The following is a 6,259-nucleotide window of genomic DNA, read 5'->3' as shown; positions in this document are numbered from 1 at the left end:
AAAAAAAGGTCAGTACTATTACTAGCATTAGAACTTGGTCTGTTTGGCAGAACTGGACAGACTTTTTGCATCTCTCTTGAAAAAGACTTTTTTTGACCTATGAAATTGATACTAGTGAGTAACTTATGCTTCTAGTTTGCTTTTTCAGATATACATATATTATTTTCTTTTCTTTTTAGGGGGATTACTGAAGCTCGTTTTGTTTATGTCTTTGTTCTTGGAATAGTCTTCACTGGCACTAAAGATTTGCTGAAGTCACAGGTTATTTCTGCAGATTCCAGTATGAAGAGTACAGGACTATGGGAAGTGTATAGTGGATTGGTTCTACTATCAGCCCTTCTATTTAGACCACACAATTTACCAGTCTTGGTATTTTGTCTGTTGATACAGACAATGATGACGAAATACATCTGGAGACCTTTGAAATTTGATGCAGCGCAGATAACCATAATGCACTACTGGTTTGGCCAGGCTTTCTTCTATTTTCAGGTAAGCTGAATGCTCTCCCTGCTATGGGGCAGGGAGGGGAAATACTTTTCAAAAGAAATGTTTATGGAATGTGAAGTGGCAACTAAGTCATGGAGTGGGAGAGTTCACTGAGTTCTCAGAATTATTATGTTTCTAACAATGTTTCTGCTTAACGTTTCTGTCTCAGAATCAGGGAAGAGTATGTGCTTGATAAGGTGATACCCTCAGTCCAGAGTTGCACAATTTTCAGGAATATTAGCTATGTATAGTGTGGGGCTTTGGTCTGTCTGTAGACTTCCTAGCTACTACTGTGGTGGTTGTAAACTGAAATATATGAGCTGAGTTGATTAATAACTGTAACAGAAAAATGCTTTTTGGTACCTGGATCTTTAGACTTCCAAAACCTTTGGTAGCATCACAGTATATTCATATGAAGTTCACAATTGAAGGGAATCTCTTTGTCAATGTAAGGCATCTTAGGAGGATCAAAACTAACTGCTGTTCTTATTATAATGGATCATCTTTCCTGGAGGATCTAATAATTTCAGTGACATTGTTGTCCCCATTGCAAAAAAGGTTGCAATTACACAAAAACGTTTTGTTTTTTTAGCATCAAAGTAAGAGAGGCTCTTTGCTCTTCTGCTAGTGCTGGGAACTTAATGTAGCAGTGTCCTAAGAGAACATTAGTTAAGCTGGAAATCATGTTGTTACGTTCTGGTTCAGGAAGAGAGGCTTTCTGATTTGCTGCAAACTTCAAGGTAAGGGCTGTGCTGGATATAACTTCCAGGCATGGCTGAGGATGTTAAATTGTAGTCAAGCTTAGGGTACTTCACATACTTTCTAATTCTGTTAGTACAGTTTGAGTGGTGGCTTAACTTTGCTCTGAGAGTGCACATCAGAACAGAGGATCATTGGTGGGCATAGCATCATCGTATTTCATCCCTTCCTAACCAGTTTTCCTTCTACCTCCTGCTCCAAGGAGGTAACATTTTTTGATTGAATGTCTTTTGCATGTGTAGAGAATTACAATGCACACAACCAACTCCAATGATTGCCTTCTGAGAGCTGCCCTTAGTCGGACTGGAAAGAGGCTGAAAGCCTCTGCATACTGAGGTACTTAACAAAACCAACTGTCAGAAATGATGGGTAGGCTGACAAGGAAGTCCTAATTATGGAAAAGAAACTAATAAAGAATAATTTTAATATTGTTGTAAAGCATCTATTTTCCAGTACCTGAAGGAGCCTGCAGGAAAGCTGGGGAGGAACTTTTTAATAAGGGCAGGTAGCAACAGGACGAGAAGAGATGGCTTTAAACTGGAAGAGGGTAGATTTAGACTAGATATTAGGAAGAAATTCTTTTCTGTGAGGTGGTGAAACACTAGAACAAGTTGCACAGTGAGGTTGTGGATGCCCCCTCTCTGAAAGTATACAAGGCCAAGCTGGAGGGGGCTTTGAGCAACCTGCTCTAGTGGGAGATATCCTTGTCTGTAGCAGGGGGGTTGGAACTAGATGATCTTAAAGATCCCTTCCAACCCAAGGGACCCTTCTATGATTCTGTTTTCAGTAATGATGAATTGCTGGAGTTGGCTGAGAATTTCACAGAACCATCAAATCAGGAAATAGTTGAGGCTGAGAGGCACTTCTGGAGATTTTTCAGTCCAATATCCACCAATCAACAAGTGGGTCAACAAGGTTAGGTTACTCAGGGATGTATCCAGACTGATTTTAAATACTGCAAAAATGGACACTCTACAACCTCTCTGGGCAATCTCTCCCAGCATGTGTGCAACCTAACTAGTGAAAAAACTTAGATTTCAGTTCATGCCTATTGCTTTTCATCCTTGCAACAGACAGTACTGAAAAGAGTCTGACATCATCTTACACTCTCTCATTAATGTATTTATAGACACTGTTATGATTCTTGCTTAGCTTTCTCAAAAGTAAACACAGACTATTTTTCTGATAATGTTTGTAAAACAGCTGCATTTTTTTCCCAACATCATGTTTGTAGTCTATCAGTGGACCTACTCTAGCATGTTCATGTCTTTCTTTTATTGGGCAGCCTGGAACTGAAGTCAGGACGACAAGTGTGATCTCACTACTGCTAAAGAGAGGGAATGGAATGTCAATTTGAGACAGCTAGCAATGCTCTCCCCACTGCATTTCCAGGTGTTATTGGTCTTCTGTGACCCAATGGTAAATGGCTGGCTAATAGATTGTGTCCACCAGGACAACATATGTCCTTCTCAGACAAGCTGCTTTCCCAGTGGTCATCCCCCAGCCCACCCTGGCATATGAGTTTATTCTTCCCCATGTGCAGGATTTGGCATTTCCTGCAGTTGAACTTCCTGAGTTTGTTGTCAGCCCATTTTACTGGCCTGCTCAGGTCCCTTTGAATGGCACTGCATGTAGACTTGCTGAGGATGTTGTCTGTGCTGTGCTCCTTTAAGGAAGGTGGCCCCAGTGTGTGAAGCCCTGTGGCTGGATGCTAGTGAGTGGCCTCCAGGTGGAGTTTGTGCTGCTGATCAGAACCCTGTATGCTGAGTGGCTGGGCCAGTTTTCAGTCCACCTCTTTGTCCACTTATCTGATCTGCACTGCATCGGTTTTCCTGTTAGGATGTTACAAGGAAAATAAAAACGTCTTGATATTATATTTGCTGTGGAAATACTTATTTCTTCTCTCCAATCTGAGTGCTGTAAAAAAATTGTGAAATAACACTTGTGCAAGAAGTGGCAAAAAGTTTGGAAAATGTATCTTTCCATGTGTCTCTGCTGTGCCAAGCATCTTTTTTCCTATAAATGTAATTATTCTATACCAATGAAATGTATTTGTCCTATACCAATGCAAGGTAACCGATCTTACAGCACATGTAGATTTTTTTAGTGGTTTTATACTGGTGTTACTGAGAAGATATTTGTTTTAAGATTTCTCTTCTTACATTATTGACTAATTTTTTGCACTTTTTACTATTCTTACAATCAAGGAGCTTTTTGATTTCTAGAAGATTAGAAGTGACTTCCACTTGAATTAACTGCACATTGTACTGTTGAATATCGTGCATTTGCCCGCTGTCCTTTTGGCAGTTTTGATATTTCCTTTAGTTGTCTTTCCTTTGAGAGTAATTGCATTTAGCATGATACAGATTTCAGCAAACTTGAGGATATTTTAAAAATTAGATCTTAAGGCAGCAAGCTTCAATGCATGTAGACATGCTGCTGAATCACAGCATTCAAAGCTCAGAAGGGTATTGCATGCATTGTAGTGAGATGATTTCTTGACCATTCTTTATGCCCCCTTTGTTGGTTCAACAAAGAATGAAGAATGGAGAGTGATTATTAATTCCCAAAGCTTCTACTAGAAGCAGTCCAAAGCTTCCCACTCTCCCCCTGCCATTTTCTTTCTGAGATTGGTTTATTATTAAGTTCCATGTATGAAACAGAACAGACCCAGATAAAGGGCTGTCATGTTGTGTCTGATCATTTGTCTGTAAACTCCAGCTCTGAAGAAATTCTTTTGAATTTAATGTGATCTTGCTAAGTAATTGCTTAATCTGTATTCTTTCTAGCACGGTGTCCTTAAAAAATATATCCATTCTAGAAGATGTTGACAGCAGTCTCTAGCAGATTTTTCTTTTGCTATCTACTCTGAAAACCAAGGCATGTACTTATCTCTGCTGTATGTCCTAGACAGAGTGAAATGTCAAATGGATTGCAGTGGAAAGGGTTTTAGAAATACCAGTTTTGATTGTGGCCTTCATATTCCTAGAGATGATTTGAAAATAGAGCAATCAATTATGCTAAGTAAAAAAAGTTTTCAAGATAGGTGGAATTCTCCACTTTTCCTCACTCTTAGAAAGTTTTCAGTAATCATTTCAAAATGCTTTAATGGCATTTAAAGTAGATTCCCTACATAGGATGGAGATGAAAAGTTGGACCAAAATACTCTTGTTCAGGATAATAGCTTGTTTCATTTATTCTCTGATGAAGAAACTGTTCTGTAGCTATGAGAGAGAACAAACTGAATCATACAAACCTAACAGATGGTGTTTTTTTTTTTTTTTCCCCTCAACTTCATAATTAAAGGCAGCTATGTGATGTGCAAGCTATTACTGCAGAAAAGCTGAGCAGAAGTGTTAGTAACTCATAAAATTACATAGGCTACAAACATCCCTCAAAATCTAGTCAAAGGTGACTGGTCAGTTGGCAGGTAGCTCTCAGTCTGTATTGAGAATAAGATTTCCTGTTTGGAACTATAGCTTCAGGGATGGAGAAAATTCTTCCGGCAGTTTTGCTGAAGAAACTTTACTTATTACATAGTATTCCAATCTAAACCAGTTTGGACTGGTTCTGTGACTGAACGAAGCAACCCTCAGTCCTACACCCTAAAAAAAGAGGAAGCGGGGAAGGGAAAAGGTGGGGAGGTGGGCCTAGATGGGAAATAAAGCAGTGGCAATGACAAAGAAAGGAAGCTGATTTACTAAATATGATAGCAGAATGAGAGATAATACATGTAATTCAATACAATTGAAACTGAAGCTAATAAATCAAATAAATGAGAAAGTGTCCAAAACTGAAGGTCTTATTCTAATGCTGTAGGCGAGATGGCTGCAAGTAAAAGAGTAAGCAAGTAAAAAGAAAAAGGCAGAGTCTCATGACTCCCTGCTGGTAAAGCCTGATGTCCATCAGGATTCCTAGGTCTGCTCCAGCTGGCTAACGTCAGCAGAGGGACTTCAATCTGCTGGTAGCAGCCGGCCCCATACAGCCCAGGACACCATTTGCCAGGGCATCCTGGGCTAATGCCAGCCGTAGCGCACTTTGGGGGTGTTCCCCCCCAGGTGCAGAAATTTGCCCTTCCCCTCTCAGAAGCCCCTGCCTGCATTCGTGTCTGGAATGCAGCAGTGGCATGGCAGCAGGAGAAAGGAGAGAAAGTGTCAAGGACGGGGAAGCAACAACCCCTGTGCTGTTAGCAACACCAACACGTATTTTTGCGGTCTTACTTTTTACTTTATTTCTGTGGTGGAAATGGACACTGATGACAAGGGTCCGCTGGGGCCAGTGTGTGTCTCAGCTGCCCAGTGACAGTCTCATCATCTCTGCCCCTGGTCTATTCCTGCCGGCGGGGTGGCCTCTTCTTTGGTGATGCTGAGGCCTGGCAGTCGCTGGCCTTCCTCTTTGGGGCTCGCCGGGGCCGCTGAGGTAGGCTGGTGCCGGAGGGCCCTGTCATAGCCTGTCTTGGCTCCTCACGGGACGCTGCCTGCTCAATGGTAACCATCCCAGAGTTGGAACGTGGGCAGCTGGGAGTCCCATGGAGCACTTCTGTCATGCCCCGCATTTCATCCCTGTTGGCGCTGGCAGGGCTGCTGGAAGGTGCTGGGCCAGGGACAGGAGCCTCTTCTTGTGGGGCAGCTCTGGGCTGTGATGCAGAGAGCTCCTGTGCCCCAGCAGCAGGGGCGACGTTGAGGCCCAGCAAGCGGTGAGCCTCCCTGCCCCACCTCTGCACAGTGAAGGCGATGAACTGCCTTATGAAGTTCCTTGTTTGGCCCTGCAGGTCGAGATTCAGCCTTTCTCTCAGGATCTCCTCCTCCAAGCCAACGAGGCGCAGGGCTGAGATGATGTCGTTGGCCAGTGTATTTGCGTGTGGCTGCTCAGTGCCCAGGATTCGGCGCAGTTTCCGCTGCAGCCAGGAGCGCAGGGGCTGCAGCAGGGCCGGGTGCTCCCTGAAAAGGGAAGCCCAGGTGGCAGAGGAGAGGCCACCTATGGGACTCCTGGGCATTGCAGACCAGGGCTGGGC

Source organism: Meleagris gallopavo, chromosome Z (genome assembly GCF_000146605.3).
Source record: "Meleagris gallopavo isolate NT-WF06-2002-E0010 breed Aviagen turkey brand Nicholas breeding stock chromosome Z, Turkey_5.1, whole genome shotgun sequence".
Taxonomy (NCBI): Eukaryota; Metazoa; Chordata; class Aves; order Galliformes; family Phasianidae; genus Meleagris; species Meleagris gallopavo.
The sequence above is the reverse complement of the archived record's forward strand: the minus strand, read 5'-3'. Positions refer to the sequence as shown.